The 24202-nt window shown below is 29.7% G+C and overlaps 1 protein-coding gene across 3 annotated transcripts in view; it reads left to right on the forward strand.

The window, feature by feature from the left end:
* The first annotated feature begins 383 nt into the window (after positions 1–383).
* LOC107163545 (A-type potassium channel modulatory protein KCNIP1-like) overlaps positions 384–24202 on the forward strand; it is a 414281-nt gene continuing 390462 nt past the window's right edge. For 2 of the 3 annotated variants that reach the window (XM_089229331.1, XM_089229332.1), the window contains exon 1: positions 386–742. The gene's annotated coding sequence lies outside the window, so the exon portion shown is untranslated. Of the gene's footprint in view, positions 743–24202 lie in introns of all 3 variants that reach the window. The other variant, XM_089229333.1, reaches the window with a different exon arrangement.

A 24202-nucleotide genomic window follows, 5' to 3' on the forward strand; every position in this document is an offset into this window, starting at 1 on the left:
CATGTACAATTTAGGTACTATAAAAATAACTTTGTGTTAATGTAGAGGGACGAAAAACGCTATTCAACAAAATATAAATGACATACGCAGTGACAACAACGACTGAAGCATCGACTTAATGCTGTTATCAACTATATAATACAATTATGATCTACATGATATTATTACGGCACCTAAATATCACCATTATAAATGTTTTTTGTTTTATCGTATTATTTTAATTAATTATTACGTACTTGTGTCAGGCAGGTGTATAATTGTATCGAAGATGCGAGTACAACGATGGTGTTTGTTATTGTACTTACGTCGAAACGATGACGTCCCTGCAACGTGCGCGGTGTCACCACAAAGCGAAGAAGCGTGTGTTCGTCCCCGGCAGTAGCGCCATGACGCACCACCGGGTCGGATGTTAGAGCAGCACGCCGCGCTCTCAGGTCGGAAGTGATTATACCCTCGCAAATCGCGTCGACCACACGACATATTATATTATACCCATCGAACAACGTGATTCTTCGCGGTAAAATAGCGTAATAATAATATTATCTTGTTCGGCGTAACATATTATTTGCGCGAGGAAAGGCGACGATATCACAACCGTAATAATAATATTTTGTCGTATCGGAAGTAATACGGAGCTATAGAGACTCCAACGTCTTGCTTTTTTTTTACGGTCACTGCAATGTTAGTGGTAACAGTTGGTGCAGAATAGTGCAGCGGTGTCGTTACGCGGACGACTTTGAAGGTAATAATTTATTATTGTCACTCAAAATGTTAAATACAAAAAAAATAATAATAAAGATTTACGTTACTCGGAGTAGTAACAATAGTATTGCATATAGGTAGAGTTCGGTAGATTTTATAGTAGGTACATATTTTAAACGATAATATTGTCGTATGATACGTAGATCCTTTTTTTTTTTATCTAATTCCATATGAGCTATTGCATGAATTAAATTTTTTTTAGAGATTTAAATATAAAATTACTAGGTATTTAAAAAAAATAAATATTTTACGCGTACTTACAAAAACACGATAAACACTAATACTTAGTGAATATATTATTTAAAAAAATTTTACCTCATAATTATTTGCTTAGTATAAAGAAAAAAAATGTCCAGATTGGAATACTTCAAATACTTGATGACAGTTGACTTCAAATTTCAAATTTAATTTTGAGGTACCTAATCATTATTATATTAGTTTAATATGTTTATTCATTTATTTATGATACTTGTTTAACTAATAATTTAAAATAATACTCAAAATTATTATTTTTATTTTTAACTGATTTTTTAAATAATTATTGTCAATATCGCTGTAAATGCTTAATCAAATATTAATATAATGACGACGATTTTAATAACATACACATTTTTATGAAATTGATTTGTGTTTATGGGTTATTAAAAAGGTAATATTTTTTTGCGTTTATGGGTTATTTATTTTTGCACTTTTGGGTCACGTTGGGTTCATAATTCGCGCTTATGTGCTACAGCCGGCGTTGCTACCTCCCGGATGGATGACCATCCGGGATCTTTTAGCAACAAAACGCTTGCCACAAATACAATACATGTTCCAAACCAATCCCCTCCCCCCTAAAAACAACTAAAATGGCAATAATAGTGACCACGGGCTTAGGATCAATAATAAAAATAAAAATAAATGATTATTATTATTATTATTTATGATAACTGATTAATAGGTAAGGAATGAGTATAAAACAATTAATAGTATAATCACTATTAAAATTTAAAATTATTTTTAAACAAAAAATCATTTACCCACAGTAATGTTATATATAATTTACAAAATTAGCAATTCCACATAGATGTAAAAAAGTAAAAAATTATTTATTTTTTTTGTGTGGTAAAAATGTTGCCGCAGGCTTATGAATAAATAAAACGATTAGGTTACAATGGTTGATTTATAAAAAGCTAATTTGACTACTGTTTTTTTATACGTAACAAGTTGCACTGCCATCGGTTTACGACCCAACTGCGTGAATAAAGTAAATTGTCGTTACGTACCTACTTATAAGAAAAAATCTAAGAATTTTTTTGTAAACGACATGTTAAGAAATTTAATTCTTGAGAAATCTAAATTTTTTATTTTTTTCATTGCTAAATATAAATCTGATATTTTAGAAATTGTTGGTATGTTTATATTAGGTATAAATTTATTTGATTTTTGAATTCCTTAATAAAACTCGAGAAAAAAATACGTACATGGAGCAAAATATTTTTTCCATAGAACTAATATAGTACATTATTATCTACGTTGGTGAGTGGAGGGTGAAGACTCAGTGGTGCAGTTGCGTATAAACGTCTGCATTTTTCTATACATTATAACAGTATTACCAAGATAATCATAAGTATTTTTGTTTTTTTTTTAACATAAAAAGTTGCAGATAAAATGCCGTTTACTTCCGCACTAACCAACTTTTTATTTTTCCTGATTTATAAAATATGTAAAATTATTCAAAACAGTTGATGGAGCAATCAGAACTTTGTGATCGATTTATTTATGAGGTATGCATCTCTTTTTTATTGCTGCAGAAGCGCATGTGTGCAAGCATTTTTGCTGCAGGTCTACAATATTTTCAAATATTAAAATATTTAACTATCACATTTTAAAAGATCATAATTTATAATTTATTTTTCAGTTTTTTTTTGCATTGATACAACAAAAAGTGGATCATAAGACGTTTTTTTTTTTCGTATGGCGCTATGTCCGGGAGTAGGCCCAAAGGCCTAGTTCAGACGCCTGTTTGGCATAATTTCTATTGGGGCACCCGTAGGTTTCTACCATGCCCCGGAGTGGGGGATGGCGGCACTTGTTCTCCGGACACCATGACTTGCCCGGAGAAAAATGCCACCCGATTGTCGAGGATCAAACCCGGTCCGGCTGAGCCACAGCCAAATCAATGATGATTGATGAACCACATCAATTGAAAAATACAACTACCCTTTTTTAAATAAACAGTTTTCAACATTGAAATATTTTGAAGACTTACAAATTAAGCGCGACGTTAATCGCGTTGTTTAATATATTTTCTAAAATTCAATATCACCCAAATTTGCGGTGAAAAATAATTGGAGAATTTATAAGTACACCGAACTGCGCTGTAGTCAGTCCGGTACTATTATTATTTATTTATCTAATTATCAGTGAATTTATTTTTTATTTTTTTAACCACACGTGTGCCTAAAATATAATGTATGTATTGGTTTTATGAGTATAAAGCGTAGGCAAATAAGGTTGTTATTTATTTTAATATTTGAAATATATCTCCTATAGTTCACTTCAATAGTGAACTTTTTCCATCAGCATATAAATTGGATGAAGTTCATATTAGACTTTAAGATATTCTGAAAATGTCATCTTACAAGTTATACGAACGTCAACTGCGAGCGATTGTCAATAGTTGGGAAAATCTACTGGCAATTTAATATGTTGTTCGGTGTCATATTATTATATAGAAATGTTGTGCACGCATTATGCGAATGTTGTTTATTTTATACGTAGATTGATTAACAATATTAGCTGAAATATTGTCTGGACTTTTGTTATGGATTGACAAAAACAAAACAAAAAAAAACAATTACAAGATCCCTCGGACCCTAGGATTAAACGTAAGGTCAAATTATTTATATAGTTTATATATTTATATAGTTTTTAAATTTGACCAACTTCCAGGTAATAGCTCATTTATTTATAACATAGTATTGAATAATATTTTTTATGCGTAATTATTGATAAAAATAACTACACACAATAAGCGTACAGTTTGCGGTGCGAAGATAAATGATTACTGTGTTCCATCTATTATTATAATACCTATTCAAACAAATTATCTAAAACGTCGTTAGGTATTAACAACATTTCAGTAGGGTTTTGAAAGACAAGATAAACACATTAGGTAAATCGAGCTGTTCTTACAGTCTTTATTCAAATTCGTCATTGCGGTTTTGAATTCAAAACAATTATTTAAAACTACCTTAGTTCGGGTTGAATGAAGCACTTTGCATTCTTCTATTTGCAACTGTTTTCTAAACTAACAACGGCCTATACTAACGCACAAGTAACTTCCGGTAAAATCATTTTTGTTTGTTTGTTTTTTTTTTTGTATAGATATGAGCCCCCCACCCAGTATTTAAAAAGGCTATAGAACATATACAGATTACAGAACTTAGAAAGAGAGTACAAATAATGTAGGACGATTGAAGACGATTTTAGAAGATTGATGTTTAAGATTAATTGGGTACGCGGTACAAGTTTTGTTGGATATAATAGGTATGGTTGCCAAAACGGAAATACCGGTTGAACATCAACAGCGAAAATAGTACTTCCGGCCCGGAGAAGTGTATATAGTCCGAGGTCGAAATATTATGTGATCACCAAAGGCCTCTAACACCGCCAAACTACGGAAACGGGCATGGTTGTACCGGAAGTCAGTTTTTATGAGTTGCAATGTTCGGGGGTTGCCGAGTGTACCACTGTTAAAATTTGCAATTATTTATATATTTTTATTGTTGTTTTTTTCTACATAATATGGTTGATGTGTTTGGTTCGTAATATTTTTGTAGAGATAGATAAATGAAGGGATAAATATTTTATAGTACAATTTATTATTATATTATGATTTATTATGATTTATAACAATAATTCATCGTAATATTTTAATTTTAAAAATACAAAAATTAACAAAAAATATCAGTAGGGTAAAAAAAAAAATCATTTCTATTAAATAAGCATTAAATATTGTGTTTTGATCAAAATAATATCATCTATTATCTAACGCTAGTTTTATTAGTACGTTTGGGTCTTTTGTAGCATTCTGTAGTGTCAAAGAAAAATATTTTTTTCTTCAATAATTCTCGAGTTACGATATCCTGATTTTAAACAGATGGCATTTACTTGAAAAGAATAAAATTATTACTTATCTTATATTTCATCTCATTTTTCTATTCATGACTGATTTAAAAATGTAAGTATTGATTGACAATATTGCTGTGGACAACTAATTTCCAACTGATTATATTTATTAATGGATTGATATTCTAGAGAAGTAATTTTTTATGTCATCGAATAAAAATATTTGAACACATTTGTTTCATATTATTAGTTTCAAATGTCAATAAAATATAGCGTTACGTTTTTCAATTTTTTAACAGTACTTAGGTATATGCGACGCACCTATCAAGACGTGTATTAAAGCTATTATGGATATAATATTAATCCTATTATGTACATGTAATAATTAAATTAATATTTTTGTTGAGTACGTTTTTCTGTTAACGAGTTTATAAAATATGTGTGGTCTAATTATGAACTACTTTAAAATGTGGTCATGAGTATTATATTTTGTCTCTTATGATTCCATTAGATAATTGTTTAAAGAACTAATATTCTCAACAAATACAAATTAAAAACAGATTTCTGCAGATATGCTTTGGTACAACCATGATATGGTTTGAATTTAAAACTGTAACATTTTGAGCTTTTAAGTAGGTACATTCTATCTGTGTGGTTCGGCCAATCTGATCATTGTGGAATATCTATACGACACGTTAGATAAAAAAAAAATATATTTTCAAAATTCAACTACTGGCTAGACAACCTTACGAATCATTTATTCGATATTTTGTGCTATGGGTAATGTAAAAAATATAGCTATAAAACTATATTAGGTACTTCCAAGAAAAATTGCAAATTCTTGATCAAACAACTTTGGCCATATCACGTAAAATGTAAATAAATTATCGTCTTAATGACAATAGCGAAATCAAGTAAAAATAAATAAAAAAATCAAATAAAAAGTCTTTATAAGCTTGAAAAAAATAAATAATATTGGCGATGAAGTTGTGAAGATAATAAACAATAACACACGGAGACATTGACGGTTCTTACCGGAAGAAAAAACGAAGCCATTATAAGTACTATAGAGAAAAGAAAAGTTGGCAAAACGTAACACTACCAAATAGCATTTACACAATACATTAAATACCATAATTAAATACAAATTAAAATCATCTTTCACAATTTTTACTAATATTAAAATAAGTTTATGAGGAAATAGAAGTGCTCTTGCAGTTTTAGATAACATAAATATTGTATGGACATTTTATACGTAAGTACCTATATTTAAGCTTAAACGAATCAAAATTTTTATTATTAAAATATTGAAATTCTATACAAAACTTGAAAAATAAAAATTTCACTTGATATTGAAAAAGAAAATGTATTATTTGAAATAATTTATTTCAAATCGTATTTAAATAATACAATCCTGTCATAATATTATGCATATATATGTAAGCCAATGGAGTTTTGAGGGTGTTACGTATGTCCAACGTGCCGTGTGGCACTTTTTTACGAGGGCACATATTTTTCCTTTGTAATTTTTTTTTACTAAATATTTGTTTTTCAAACAACTTTTTTGCAACTTTTGTATTTAATTAATCTATTACGTACACCGATCGTGTAAGGATCAACTGAACAGCACTGTATTCACTGCGATCACGTTCATTGACAAATGAAATGCGTTTATTTTTCTTTGTAAATTTGTTTTCCTTTATCCTATATATGTATTTTTATCACGTGGATGTGGTTGGAATGGTAATAATAATTGTAATAACAAAAATGCAACTTTGCGAGGTCATTTCTGTAAACAATATTCATAAAATGTTTTTCGTATTTAAAATTAAATACTATTAACTACAGCTGCTAGTAAAACGCTGTTACTGGTGAGTTGCTAAGCTTAATAATTATTATACAAAATTCAATTATAAATATTAATAAAAAACAAAAAAACATTCTTATAAAAAGTGTCGGATGAAGGTAAATCATGTCAAAAGTAAATTATTCTTTTATGTACGTAAATCATATTATTCCGCTCAACTGATGACGTGTTTAATCTACCAATGTCTCCAATCGGTAGAAGTGGAATTAATTCTGATTGATTAGAAATCTAATTAAATACCGACGTTGCGCTGAGGGGGTCGCATATTATAAACAGATATTTCGTCAACTGCACTGTCCGATTAATTATACATTTGATAAATTATATTAAGCGAGAAGAAATACTAATTTATAAAAGCGACCCCCTCTCCCCACGATGGTTGAAATATCAATATCATTACGTTTCAATGTGGCCTTAATTATATAAGTCGTAAATAAATATATTAATATTTGATCGTATTTTTTATGCAATATGCAATATTATTATTTTAGTATTAATTGTTTCGTTTTTGAAAATTATGAGATTTAACTATATTTTATCGTCCAAACGATTATCATTATTGCAAATTACGAGTTGTAATAATAATAATAATAATAACAACAATATTAATAATAATTTCTTAATTGTTTATATTTACCGCGGAGGTGATTATAAAAAAAAAAAATAATAATAATATAATACTTTATAAACATGACTGTGTAGCATATGTTATGTGTAACATAACACCTCAAACCAATCTACATATATCCTAGAATCTATTAAAAATAATTTTCTGAGTTCTATTTACTTTAAATTTAATATATACAAACCTCCCCACGGTTCTTATTCTTTTAATGGTATATTAAATTTTCTATATTTTTTACCACTCAATGAACATCGAATGATTTAACTTTCTAGATTTCTTCATAAATTATCATTAGGCCTTAAAGATTGTTCGGAAACTTTAATACCAGCTAGAGATTCAAAACCATTTTACCCTCTTTACAACTTGTATAGTATATATATTATATATATATATGTTGTATGCCTACAATATAGTTCATAATATTTATTATTATATACATTTAAACAGTAATAGTTTATGTTTTATGTATATTGTATATTGTATTTGTTTTTTTTTTATACTATTTTTTAAATTTTTCTGTACATTTCATATTTAATATAGTAATAGGACTTATGTCCATATATTTGAATAAATATATATATACTCGTACATACATAATATTTTCGGGAACATTTTCACTTTTATTATACAGGAAAACTCCTAAATATCAGACACTCTAAATGACGGACAATCTTTGGTAATTTTATTTTTATTTCGACAATTCTAAAATAAAGAATAATCGTGGAATGCCTTTATAAATATATCTATCTATCTATTATAGTTTTAAGTTAATCTCATCTATCCATTATCGGGTCGATTAAAACAATTTTCTGGTTTATGTTCTGTGAAGTATCCTACATTACTATTTCCTACTCGTATTTAGTTGTGTTTGTGATTCCATTACATACGAACGTATTCGTAAACTTACTGTCTCCGAAGCAGTTGAATTATAAAACGCCTTGATACACTAAATTACTATGCATCAAGGTCTAAACAAATTAAAGTAAATTAATTTTTCATATAATTTTAAATGATAATATGTGCAATCAATATTTGCGTATAAAAATAATAGAATTAATATAGAAATATCATTGATTATATAAATAATAAAATATAAAATATATGTTGTAAGTATGTAATTATTAATTTTTATGTGTTATTTTCGATAATTTACCCCCTCCCTCCTCTGGTATTTTGAGGTTTCACTGCATATATATATATCTACAGAGTGTATCCGTATCATCCGTACGATCAATATTTTTGATTTTTCGGTTGGTCAAAACTCAAAAACTTATGATAAGATAATACAATAATTATTGTATTATCTTATCATAATTAGTTATTAATTATCTGCAGATAACGGACAAACGACGCGGCGTAACCATTGACCGCAAACAAAACAAAAAAAAATATTATTATTATGACGTTTAAAAAAATATCGTATTATGCGGCGCGCGACTCGTACCGGCGGCAGAAGCACGTTGGTTGCACTTTTGCTGTTGCTGTGGCCGCCTCCGCCGTCTCTACAGGTGGCCGCGGCCGGTCAACTGAAGGATTCGCGGGTCGAACCGTTATCGTCCTGGTCCGCAGCCGCGGCCGAACGACAGGATTCGGTGGACGACAGCCTGTCGCGACTGTTGGACACCTATGCGCGTGGCACCAGTACGGCCGCAGCCGCCGCCGCCGCCGAGACACTGTTCGCGCCGCACTGGGACGGGGCGCGTTCCGTTGTGACATTGGCCCGGAACAGCAGGCTGGACGGCACGCCGTGCCCGACGGTCGTAGGCCTGTGGCTGTCCACGAACTTGGAGACGGCGTTCGATGTGCGCGCCACCAGCCTGGCCGGTCGGTTGGACGTGTGGGCCGTCGGCTCAGACTGGACGGGCTGTGCCGAGTCGGTGTTCGGTGACCGGGGCCCTGTCACCGCGATCGTCAGCCAACCGGCCACCGGTACCACGGTCACGTTCGTCGGACACTGTCGCACCTACCACGGCGTGGACACAATAACCGGTACGTACACGACATTTTGGCTTAGAGCCTAGGTGGAGGAGGAAGTTTGTCAAAATAATAAGTGTTGTCAGTAAGGAATATTGGGAAATAAAACGGAGACAAATTTTTATTTTAGTGAACCCACAAAAATGGTTATTTCCTATAATAACAATAATAATAATAATAATAATACGTAATATTATTTTAACTCTGAACTACGAAAAAACGACGCCGGAAGAGTGCTGGTTAGGTCAACACCAATCGATGCTTCCATCGTGACATATTAATTATTGCAGATAGGATTTACGCATGCAAATTTACTATATATTTAAATTCAAAAAAAAAAAAAAAAATACAGAACTACACAAAATAAAATCTTACACATCTGCAATACTTCAATATTACTAATTTTACTCCACACTTTCGGTATCCCTATTGACTATCACTGGTAATATATTGAAGGTGTATTATACGTTCGTGTGTTCCCTACATTAAACGATAGAAATAAATCGGATGCGCAATATAAACAAGATTACAAAAAAAAAAAATAACATGTAGATTACGAAACGGTCGAAAATAAATCGTCTGTAGAAGAAAAAGGAGAAAAATAAGAACACTTGTGATCGATATCAACAACTATAAAATGTCGAACGACAATAATATTATCATTATCGTTACAATACCATATACTAGAACGATGTGATAAGGAGATGAGCGCTGCAGTGATGGCGGAAACAAACGAAATTCTGAAAAATGCTTCAATAGATAATAAATGAACGAAAACTATGCTTATATAGCATGGAAACTTTTTACTATCTCTGGCTTTGCAGTCGGTCAAATCCTGATATCATACTCGGTTTCACGAAAGATTAAATGCTGAACATTGCTGTTTGGTTGAAAATGCCAGAAGACGACTGTCTGAATAATATTATTATGAGCACTAAAATGGCATTGGGGTTTTTTTTTTTTTACTAGGTATCAACACAAATTTCGCCTAAACATTTTTAACGCCGATATAACTTTTATAGGTCGGTTTAGTGTTTTTAATATGATATGCAAATCTGTCCCTTAACTGCGATAAAATACGTTATATTGGTTATTAAGAAGATGTCTGGCTATAATATAACTTTTGTTGATTGCGTTACTGGCAATAGCGCTAGTTGCATAGTATAACATAATATAATGAATGTTATCGCAAATTTATTTGAATTTTTCATTTATTCAATAACTGCAAATTGAAAAAAAAAAATAATCGCACACAGATATTATTTTTTCTAGACTTATGATATATTTTTTATTTATATACTTATACAGACGTCCCTAACACAATAATAATATTATTTTGATCACACGGCGTTATCGATAGGCTATTTTGCTACACATGCGTCCATTTCCCAGTACATACTTCTAATAATAATAATGTATTGGTTTTATTTAGTGGTTTCGATTCGACTGTTATTTAAGGGGTGATATTTAGGCAATTTCCAATCTCAACTTAACCTCACGGAATCTATGGGTAAGTTGTAACTAACGATTATGAGTACGAGTGAAATTCAATATAAAATTCGCAATACAAATTTTATAACGACTTTCTTATTGTTTTGACAAAATTAAATTAAATTAATGTGGTCTGATTTTGATTCTGAAAAAATATTTAAATTCAGCAGAATAATATAGAAGATTGAACAAAATGTTCTGTTTTTAATTTAAACTATGATTATTAGAAAAAATAAAAAACAGTTTTCAAGTTTAAATTAAAGTTTACAGCGATATCGGATTTAATTTTTATAAAGCGTTATACCGTTATAGCATATATATTAAGCAATCTATATACAATTTTCTGTCGAGTTTAAATTTTTTTTCCAGAATAAAAATTCGGACACGTAAACTAACTAAATTTTCAGGACTTAAGTTCTTATGTAGACATCTGCATTCCAACCTTAAACAGCCTTGCCAAAATCATCTACAAAAAAAACACATAAAACATTCAGTATTCACTCTAATCTTATAATCATCCAACTTTCATCCAATCAAATTCCAGGTAATCCATCCAGGCGTCTGAAAAGGAACTGGACCTACTCTCTACTTAATTCACTTTCCACGGGGTGCCGCCACTGGGCGATTTCCCCCTCCTGTCAATCAATCACCGTCACATTTACTTATTGTATAACTTGTTAATACAGATTGTAAATATTATGTTTTGTCAAATAAAAAAAAAAAATGTTCTTATGAGCTAAAATGGACAGTTTAATAGCGAGGCCCCTTAAGTAATACAATTTTTATGTTCAGGTTCATCTTTGACTGTGGGCTGTATATTTATCGGTATTTTGTTATAATGTAGTTGTTGAGATACATAAAAGTGTGATAAAAGTAATGTTAAATTAGCTTATGATGGTATATAAGGCCTGCGACGAGTAAATGCATTAAACTGAAAATCGATAAATTAGAATGTGTGAAATCAGTACATATATAACTGAAGGATTAATGGAACATGCAAGTAATTCAAACACGTCTTGATTTTCAAATGATTTCCTTATTGACCAAATTGGCGTTTTAATATTGGTTCACTTGTCTGAAGACATTGCATTCATTGAAAACCCATGCAATTCATAACATGCTCTTAATTTTTTACCAATAGAATAATTGTATTATATTGCGTGATGGTTTTCTTTCTTTCAATAGTTCAGTAAAAATGTAGTAAATGTATGATCGTTATATGTTATATGCCGTCAAAATGCATAATATAATCTCTAAATTCTAGGCATATGGGTAATAGCTTCACCGGCCAAGAATAAGTTGGACCATCATTTGGCCGTACAACCAGTACCAGACACGTTACACCGACTGCAAATCGAATAGTATGCTATATAATATCATAAATTTAATTTAGTTAATTTTCGACGTTCATACACAACGCCGTTTGCCGTTGAGACTCTTTCTGACGTTTACTTAACGGTTTTGTAATCATATTATATTTGTACACATTTATATCCACAACAGATAATCGGGAATGATTTATTAATAAAACTCGTATTTTACCCATTGTATTGTTTTAAAATTATTTATTAATTTCTGACCCCCGACGGGGCATGAACTCTGGTTTTCCATTTGCAGTTTATAATAAAACATATATTATAATATATTTTTTTTTGGTTTCATGTCCACGGGATGGGCAAAAAATGAACACTGAATGCAAAAAAAAAAAAAATATAAAAATATCATCATTATAATAATAATAATAATGATTGCATAAAAGCTATTGTGTACATGAATACTAAAATGAGCGTTTAATTTATACATGCTGCACATTATGTAGTTTCAACTGTCATCTGCATGATCGCATCAATGTCGCTGATAAAACAGTATTTTCCATGTACAGTTTATTTTGTAATTTGTTTCTGTACATACCAACAAAAGAGCTAGTCGTTAAACATTAGCCGTATTCCAATCGGTTGTTATAAAAAAAAAAAAATGTGATTATTTTAACATAATATTAGAGCCACCCTAAATATACATAGTTGGATGATTTATAATAATTATGATGTGTTATTAAATAATGTTTATATATTTTTTATTATTTAATATTTTGAAGGTATGATTAAATTTAGAATACAAAATATCGTAGCAAAAAACCATATTTTAGATGAATAAATTAATAATTTCAAACAATAGAGTACTATAATGATTGTTTATATTCAAATAAAAATAACTGCACTATGAATACGCTTTAACTATAATTTTTAGATTTAATATATTAAATACATTTATTGAAATGGAGATAAGGCTAACCGAAACTACCAACATATTATTATAATAGTGAGCACTTATTGAATTTTTGTTATAATTTGATAGTTTTTAATAATATTCCAATTCAAGGCGTAGTATTAGGCAATACAAACAACATTTTTGTACGTAATTACATATAGCTAATTCACAAGGAATTTCTTATATAACTTTTATTTCTGTTCGATGTATTTCAGTTACAGTTCAAAATATTTATAATTAGTATGCTAGTTACATTTTAAAAATATGTTAAAATATTTTGTCGTTCAAAAGCTGAAAACATATTAAACATCTTTATTTCTAAGCAAAAATGAAAAATTAATTTTTTTTTTTTTTATTACTTTAAAGCCTCAACAACTAAGGTTATTAGCTTACATATTTTAAAATATTACTTATATATACAGGTACGAAAAATTAATTGTATTTATAATTCATTTATTATTCATGATAAAATGTGCTAGTTTTTGTGTACTTTTAAACCGATTGTATTATATTATATGATGCGTCGAATACTCAAATCAAATGATGTTTTGATAAATATATATTTTCTTTATTATATTAAAATATATCACATCAATAATATACGAAAATGATGAATCGTTTTTAAAATGTTTTTTTCATATCATTATAATAAAACCATGCGTGTGGCCAGGGCTACATTTATTTTACATTTAAATACAAAAAATATTGGTGGTTGCTTTGCACAATCTCAATTATAGTAATTAATGTCCACATGAACACATGACAACATAACATTAAACAGAAATCTGAATCGTAATACAGTAAATATATTTTTTTTGCATAAATACCTGTTGAATTACAACCTGTTGGTTGGGGGGGGGGGTGTACCCTGAGCCCTTTTCCGCTCCACCACTGATTATATAAACACTATTTGATACATCGAAAATTTCAATTTATTCTTATGAGTTAATGTTATAATCGAAAGTGAAAATCGTCAACTATTTGCTACGTATCATAATATTTTGAAATCGATGAGTCATTTTTATATCACAAGATTTAATATTATGTTCGTAGACATAATCTGCATACGAATATGTGTTTTCTAACGGTATATATAGGTAATGGGCTGATCTCGATGCATTATTAATATTAATAAATAATTTTCATTTGAAAAATATTATAAACGAGTATAAACCGAACACGGTATAATATTGGCTACCATAAATTGCAACACGTTTTGTCAGTGCAGTTGTGCAATGCATTTCGTCGTCGAAGTCGTTCCAAACCTGACTTTGAACTTACCTACTACTTCTCTTCTATGCACTCGCATGAAATGCATTCGCGTACCCGTTGCGTTCCAGTTTCTGTCACCGCGCGCAGGTTATGCTGCGCGTGGCACAAAATGCAAAATAATTATAAAAATAATAATAATAATCGTAGCAGGTAATATAATGATGTGAAACTAACAATTCGTGTGTGTGCGTGCGTGCGTGTGTGAAAAAGAGGTTTACATATTATTACTGTTGTTATTATTGTGACGATGTCGTTAGATATTATAAAATGATGGCTTACCCGTTTTGTATGTATAGAAGAGTGCTTGCACAGCATATACTAAACACGCTTTCGATCATTACGGCAGCATTACTGCTATAGCAGCACACCGTCGGTGAATCTATATATCGATCCAATATACGATATTATAATATTATAATTATTATTATTATTATAAATTATAATCCTCCTGTATATTTGTTGCCTATATGTATATATGATAATATCGTGCGGAACACCAAGTGTATAATATTATTATAAAAACGCAATCTTAATATTATTTACGTCGATAATCTCGCAGTCTGCGGATACTGCGCGGTTTCAAAATTTTTTTTTTACACAACAAACCAAAAAAATCCGGTTTCGATATATACCTATATACTTAACAGCTGTGTACCTACCGTACATTATATATATATACGTATAATGCATAACATATAATATATATTAGGTATATAGGTAATTATCATTGGTTTTGGAGTGATTCCAAAATTTCGGTTTTAAACTCGCGCGGTTATTTTGTTCATAATTAATTTCACTTTCCTCCGCGCTCGCACGCTCGCACGCACGCACGCACACGCACACACACCGTGCAGGTATAGTGTTTTATCACAAGAGACCGTGTGGGTTATTAGCCGAGTTGCCAATAATACACACTCGAAACGTGACGCTTGTATACGGTGTGCTCACTGTTTTATAAGAAACCGTATGGGTAGGTATAGGTACACAGTTTATGGGCTGCAGCGATGCGGCGGTGTTCCGCGCGCGATAAAGCGCAACGAAACTTATGGCCACAGTTCCGGCCAATTCCCTTCCCTGTTGGCCTGCAAAAACAGAAACGAAAACTTTTGTTTCGCAAATTAAAGAACACCGCAGCGTCATAACGGTGGGCAGGTGTTATATTATTATTATTATGTCGGCGTTCGTGTGTGGAAACAAATCTTATCACCAAAAAATAAGGGGTGGTGCATGCACCACAAGTCGCTTGTATAATATTCGTGTGATATAGCAGGTATGTAGGTACACGGAATAATATGATTTTAACTTTTGATGTTTGTGCGCGCGTACTTACTACAAACGAAAGAATGCTTAAACCACGTGCTCACAATATCTAAAAATATAGTAGGTACTTATAAGAAGTGTCTATAATTTATAAAACAAATTTTTGGTTTTTTTCCTGTGTAAATTATTTACTATGACTGGGAAAAATATTTTGACCGTTACTGACCGTTACCGTGTAATATAATATTTGAAAAAAAAAACAACTGTTTGGGCTCTTTGTTACTATTAAAGCAGTTCAACGTTTGGAATTTAAACGTTTTGCAAAAACAGGAAAATAAAAAACATATTATGACTCCAGTTAGCTTATACCACAAATCACATTTCAAAAATCAATATTTTCGTAATTTAAGTTGTAATAATTGAATAACTTTATTAATTATTATAAAATTTAATTTCCACAACTGTGTAACTAGAAATGTTACCGATCAAAACGTTAATTAATAGAAAAATAATGTCATAATATGCAATGTAATTTCACAATATTATAGTAGTAGTATAATAATATTAAGTAATAATATCTATACCTACTTAAATCGTGTGAGTTTTTCTTTTAACAAAAATAAAAGTAGAAAGGCAAATATAGTAAAATTAATATTATTTTATGTTCTATTAGATTACCCTGATAAATTATTTGAAATGGAAAAATTTGTATTAAACATTACAACATGAACAAATATTACATATATAGTTTGATATAAATAATTGAATGAAGAAATTATTAATTAGTCGGTTCGTATAATGACATTGAACAGTATTAAAACACTCCATATATTTTGTTTCGATCTAACAGATATTTAAGACCATGACGAGTTATCTTACAATAAAAACTAGTTTCTAGTAAATACTAGTTCGTATTTCGCATTTTTGTTGAAAGCATTTTGATATTCAAAACGAATGTTAATTTTTCACACTGTGTGCTTTTAACACAGTGCACGTAATATAAATATAGTAATCTGCGCGTTTTGTCATCATTGAAATCTATCATCGATCATATCAGAGACTATAATATTACTATTATACGTCTTATCATGGCATAGAGTTGAAAATTACAATTAAATCTCTGGTCGTGTGCCGTTGTTGGGCAATGCATGGATTTGTAATGGACAAAAAGATACACGATGTAATTAATATTTTTTTTTTTCTTATTTTTTCGTCTAGTGAAAGATATTTTGGTGTGTGTGTGTGCGCGCGTGTGTGTATGCATTTTTGATTAACGAAATTTTCTTTGGGTATTACGTCGGTCTTTGTTGTCGGCTGGGTTGGATAGGACACGCAAACCAGAACCGGTCCTACGTCGTATCGCTCCATATTTCCAATAGCCGACGGCTTTTTTATTGTGACAATCCGATCGTTTTGGCGGTACGTTATTATGAAAAATAAAAATAACAGTAATAAATAAATGCGCTTATACAAATATGCGTATAATCTATATATATATATGTACTCGTATAATACATAATCTACAAACACACTATCACATTTATGATAATTCTGCCCGAGGCTGTTTCTGTGCGCACTGCAGCTGTCCATATATAATGTCGAAACCCCTTCGGAGCTTTCAAATTTTTATCAAAAGTGTTTCGTCACACCACTATCCTTGTAGTGATTATATTAGAAGTAACAAGTAAATCGTAGTACCTACTTTTATGTAGTTCGAAAATCGTTGAAATGCATAATAAAGTTACAAATCATATTAATCCGTGTTCGCGCGTGCATATTGAAACGTATTTTTTTTTAAATTTTTCTCATGTTATTCATCGACAATAGAAAGGAAAAGGAATCTTTATTTATGCACCACATTACAGGTCATCCGAGTGAAACACCGTCCAGACTAGATTAATTGTGATGAAAAACCCATTCCCACTGCGTGTAGTCAAACTTATATACCAACTTCGATTCGTGTTATTTAACGGAGACGGTAATCAATTAATCATTTACAACTTCAATGAACCGACATATTTTTTTAGTTGAATGTTAATACGAGTAAATCAGTACGCAACTCAGGCGCAGACTTCTAAATACCTATTAAAATATATCCATTTTCGTTGCTAAAACAAAGTGATACGCACGCATATGATTAAAAGTACTTTTAGATATAAATATAAATTATTATAGGCGCCTAATGTATTTTTAAAATTTTTTTTTAAACATGTTATATTCTATAAGATTCTTGTTCACAAGAACTTTGATTTGCAATTAAATAATTTCTGTAGTTTAACTTTTATATTCAAAAGACGTACATGTATAATTTTGTTAATGAAAACATAGCATGCTTAACTCTTAGCGATTGTATTATCAATAATTGCAAAAATTGTGTTATAATTTGTTAAAAATATGAACCGATGTACCATTTTAACAATTTTAATATTATAAAATGAATATTTAAAATACTAAAAGTGAGGTTCAATGCATTTTTATCTTCAAATGTTAACCTTGGACAGTTGGTCGAATTACTAGAACGATTAAAATCATAATTTATAGTAAATATCGTAAGATATACCTATTATAAGAATCGTGTTGGACAAATTTAATTACTATTAAACTATAAATAAATCGTATATTAAAACACAAGGTTAACTGACAGTGTTTTGCATTTAGGTACTGTCACTATAAATTATATTATAATAATTTATCAAACATGTAATAAACCCTTGAATAAAAATGTTCTTGTCTCCAACAGGATATTATAACATTGTGAACATATTTTGGAAATTATTTTGAGAGTTCAACCCGTTTTATTTGATTTGAAACTGATTGGGGAAAATTAAATTTCATGACTAAACAGTTGCGAAAAAAAAGCTGTCATAAATAATTAGGGTCAGACAATTACGAAAAGACATCCAAATAGTTACGAAAAGACATCCAAACAATTTACTCTTTTAGTTAATTTAAAAAAATATAATATGAAAAGTAACTTAAACAAAAATTCAAGTTGTGAATTTGTTAAAAAGTTTTTATCGTGACAATTACCTACAGTTTGGCTGCTTGCACTAATAACAAACTAAAATATCAAATATGAAAGATACATATTACCAATATTGTAGTATAAATTATTTATTTGAAATCTATTGTAAAGATTAACTATATAATTGTTATTTAAAAGGTTGATCTGAAGACATGTCAAATTAAATATTTTTGAAACCTTTTTTTTTACACTAAAAAGTAATAAAAAAAAAAAAATTAAACTTGGGTCCTCGATTTCGATAACAAATGTGATACACAATAAATTTTGTTCATGGCATTAATTAGGCCTGGTTTAATGAAATATCATTACAAGTTAATGTTTTATATATCATTTAATTTGTAATCAGTTGTAAGCTACGACAGCTATTCGATAGTCATCAACGTCAACCGCGGTCACAAAAATATCAGGATTTGAAAAAAAATATTTAATACGATTCTAATTAGTCAAAAATATCAAATAAATTATTAAACAATTATTACGAGATGGGTGGTTAAAAACACGTTTAAAAGTAGTTCCACGAAAATGATTAATTTTCCTTTCTTTTCAGCAAAAATAGGTATGAAGTGTGCGTCCCCGCAGTAGCTTCGGCGACGCCGACGATAAATCACTATACCAACATAATAACATAATAAGATAATATTATGTTATAATGTTGTGACAATGACCTGACAATTGTTTCGATGATCATATAGGAACGTAAACGATATGTGTGAACTAGTTTTGTTATTCTACTTGGCGTTATAAATTCTTGGTATTATGAAAATGTAATACAATACACATTCAAATAACGCGTAGAAATGTTAGAAAAAAATCTCCGGTGATCGTATAACAGCGTTGTATCCTTGACCTATCAACCACATTATATGCACATACATTTATATATATGTTTCGCCAAAGTACTTACGTTTGGCCATTGAAGCTGGTCAGCGTTTTTATTTCATTTGTTACATATTTTTCGACATTTACTGCAGTGGCAACGGTAACGGTTGAAGAACACAATATAAAATAGATAAATAAGTTATACCGGTTAAAAGTTGATACTAAAAGTAAAAAAAAAAGAAGAAGCTATACCAGGCACTTAGTCAAAGGTACCGTATAAATATGTACGCTCAAATCGCATCCTAAAAATATCATAACAAGTTGCACGGGTAAACGGATGTTGTTACGAATCGAGAGTAATGTACCACGATGGTATATTTTTATTTTCTTGGATTTAAAAATAAAATTCCATTTGTTTGGCAGAATAGTGTCGGAGTAATATGGAATTGCTAATTTTTCTCCGAATAAATCTTTTGCATCACATTATTATTATTTTATTCTTTCTGAAGTTTTTAAAAATCCTCAAAAACTGCAACAAGGAATTTCAAAATTTTTCACTCTGATAAAGGTTTGTGTTCGATTCCTTTCGTCGACGGGTGTGAGTTTAGGTACCTATTAGACCGTCACGATTTTCTTGCACATAATCAGAAAATTAATTTGCCTACGACGCAGAGATGACAATGACCGTTTCGATCAGCGTAAATCGATAATCATTGCTATGTCGTTTAGTGGAAGAGTTGAAAAGTCGACAAAAACAATAATTCAGTTATCTAGCAGACTATTTACAAATAAATGCCTAGTAGATAGTATAATCTATGTAGAATACAAATATGGCAAAGATAATAATATAATTTAATTTGAAATGAAAAACAATTTTCTTACATGTATATAAATAAAAAATCTAAATAACAATACTTATTTATAAGTTGTTTAATGAAATGAAAAAAATAAAACTGATCATTCGTAATAGGAAATGGGGATCGTCCCCTCGTCGTTGTGTATTCCGTGTAACTTTTTAAAATGATTTCTAAAAAAACAAAATGTATGGGACCAGTTTGCACATCAAATTTTACCACCTGAAAAAACGGCTTTCTAATAGACGCGTAATATTAGCATCCCCGTCACGTTTTGTCCATATAGTTTTGCGTTAATGATCAATAGCCTGTGATGTTTTACGCCGTCTGAGTTACCGAAATCATATCCCAAAGCGTCTGTGTATGATAAAATATTGTCTTATCGTATGCGTTTTTCGTCGATCCAAATGCCATTCCCATCATAACGATCGATCGACGACTAAGCATTACCGACTTCCAGTAATTATTTTGGAAGTTTAGGTACCTATGTTAAACGCATGTTCAAATATATATAACATATTGGACGATATTCAGAACTCAGGATTTGACTCTCTGTTATACGTAATGATGATTTTTTTGGGAAAAAAGAAACAATAAATAGATTATAGATAGATACTAATCTTTAATACCAAATAAAAACATAGGTAAACGTTCGGCAATCGTCCCCTATAATGGTGTAAAATGACACAAGACGTATTTAGTTTATTTAATGTACGAATGGTTATAAGTACATATCATGATGTATACGCGCATATTATGTACAACAAGGTCATTCAAATTGAACGCTATAAAAATACTGAGAGTTACATTCAATCATCCTTACGAAATCTCAAAAATGTTTCTAATTACTTCAAAATGACTATTCAGTCCAGGACAATTATTCGGCATGCATTATCTCTGATGGGACAAGACGAATGACCCTATAAAAGAATTTGCAGTTGTTACGAAATAGTATAATAATTTAAAGATGTTTTGAATAATATTATTATTATAACTCTCATTTTCTGACCGTGAATACTATACTTGACTTTGTCGTATACATTGCAATGCACAGAGTACCTACTCAATACTCATCAATCAGCAAAAAATGTTTATAACATAAACTAAATAACCTCGCATTATCGAATTTTAATTTATTTCATTTCTGACATATGAACACATCAAATGCCTGTTATTATCTACACAATCATGGCATTTTACTTCTTGAAATAACTATAATATCTGAAACGCTAAAATATATATTAATACTCGTTTGTTACCAAATATTTTCTAATTAAAATCAAAATATTTCTAACAATGAATAATGAAATAAAAAATGGGTCACCTGCACAGTATATCTTTGACATCGGACCAAACTTATTATATTTAAAATATAAATATTCAGCTGAGAGTTAAGAGCTCTGACAAAACTTTATCATTTTATCCATTCTTAACGAATGATCCTGGAAAAGTAATTATCTTATTTTCAGAGAAAGAACAGCACTTAAATACAAAAAAAGTGTTTTGAAATAATGATTTTTAAAAATAAGAACACTATAAACATTTCGTCAGTGCTGTTACTTTAACGACGTACTTTTTTATCTCCTGTAAATTATGCCTAAGATAGACGTGTTGTAAATGTTAGTCCAATCACGTTTTGTTGATGAATCATAATAAGTTATATTTCACCAAAAAAATGTTGAACTTTAACAACAATACAAAAATGTCATCGTATAAATACGTCGAACAGTAAATTGCATTTGAAGTCGAACAACAGAAAAAACTTACCTAGTTAAATAAATTGCAATGCTTTTAATAAAATACTCGTACTTACAATATTTTGCTATACGAAATAATTTAAATTATGCAAATTAAAGCATAATTTCCAGTCTGAATATTAATTATCGTGGTTTACTGCTCAACAATAGTGGTTTATTATCCTTAACGGATATACAAGCAATTATAAACAAAGATATAAATGCTCATAACAAGAAAAGTAAAATTTACTCGATCTCGTATAGGTACCTACTAATATAATCTAATAAAATAAACAAATAAGTAGATTTACGTTGAAATAAAATATATTTTTAAGCTTTGTTAAATATTATTCCAATTATAATAAAACATATATTGTGGTACACAATAAAAATTTTTATCGAATAAATATTATATACAAACATATTTATTTAATGTTCAAAAACATGTTATACTTATATATTTAATATTTATTTTTTAGCAATAGTTTAATTTTATTACAGTTTCCGTCTCTAAACTTATACTATTTATTTTCAAACGATTGGTAAATGATGCATTAATAATACAAATGTATTTTTGTCTTCATTATTTGTTATAAGAAGGGAATAATATTAATCTATTATTTGCAATCGATTAACCAAAACTGTTTTCAATAATTAAAAATATATATTAGTTTATAATAGCAAAAGTAATAACTTTAAAAAAATTTAGTAACTTTTTAAATTGAGATTAGAATATTTTAGTGCTTGTTTAACAATATAACGTGGGTGCTATTGGTATTATATTTTGCGAAACTGGTTTCGTTGTTGAATAGTAAATTTGCTTTAATTAGTAATAAACTGTTATTGAACAGTGAATCAAAAATTAGTCTTGAATTTTAAATTCCATTAAAATCATAGTTCTAAAAATTTAGTACATTTTGTATGTTGGTACAGATAAATAATTGCATCATTGATAAATTCTTAATCGTAGACGATAAACTAGACGCGTTAATTGATTTCGGCTAAAACTACGATTATATGTTATTATAAAAATCAATGATTAATAATTACATTCGATTACAGAAGAAGTCAAAAACGTTTTTTTGAACGTGTTATACACGCATTTATATTTCACAAAGACTTATGTAATATTATTTGCAATGAATTTATGATAATTCGATTTTATTTTATTTTTACGCATATTTTATATTTAGTTGGTATCGTGTTACGTCGTGAACGAACAGAACGATCGCTATAAATTAATGTCGGTTACCTAGATTAATAATAATAATAATAAAAAAAAAGCAAGAGCTCGTTATCAATAAAGGTCCAGTTCAAATTTCTCCATCGTCAACACTTGCAACTACCACATATATAATAATAATAATATACACATAATATAGTAACAGGTAGGTGTCTGGTGTGGACTAGTGGAAAATGAACCAGTTATTAGTTGGTTTAGTAAATGTCTATGATTTTGGCTCATTGGTGGATTAGCCATTATGCCTGTAAGCTGTGATTCACCATTGAGTAAATGGGCGAATAAATTTAAAAAAGTAATATATATATATATGGTTCAGGACTTGGAAATATGTGGGAAAAAAAATGTTAAGAGTAATGGATGAAACAATGTGACTTTGCTCAATAAAAACAAAAACCATATTTTTCTCACCTTGACAAGTGTAATGTACCGTACTTTTTGGTTAGTTTCACCCGGTCGAAAATATAAAAAAATTACTATGTACCTACCTAACGGCTGAAGAAAGTATTATACTTTTAAATTATGGATTAAAAAAAAAAAATAATAACAATAAAATAGACGGTCTAGAAATCAACAAGAGAAGAAACAGTTTTCGGTGGTACGTGCCATGATATCTGGCGCGTAAAAATGATTTATGTCTTTTGGTTTTACTGATTAAGGTAACTGAAAAAAAGCTCTTAGTTAAATACCATTTTAACACAAAAAAAAACAATTTATAAGATTGGTGATGTTCGATAACATTATCGGCAGCTGATTATGTTTCTGGAATAATAAAATATTAATTACACGATAAAGTAAATTATTACATATTATGTGGGTACTAACATGGTGAATCAAAAAATATGACCGATATTATAGCGTATATCATTATTATTTTAAATTAACATTTGGATAAT

This window comes from Diuraphis noxia, unplaced genomic scaffold (genome assembly GCF_037042655.1).
Source record: "Diuraphis noxia isolate RWA-SAM2 unplaced genomic scaffold, SU_Dnox_SAM2 contig0005, whole genome shotgun sequence".
NCBI lineage: Eukaryota > Metazoa > Arthropoda > Insecta > Hemiptera > Aphididae > Diuraphis > Diuraphis noxia.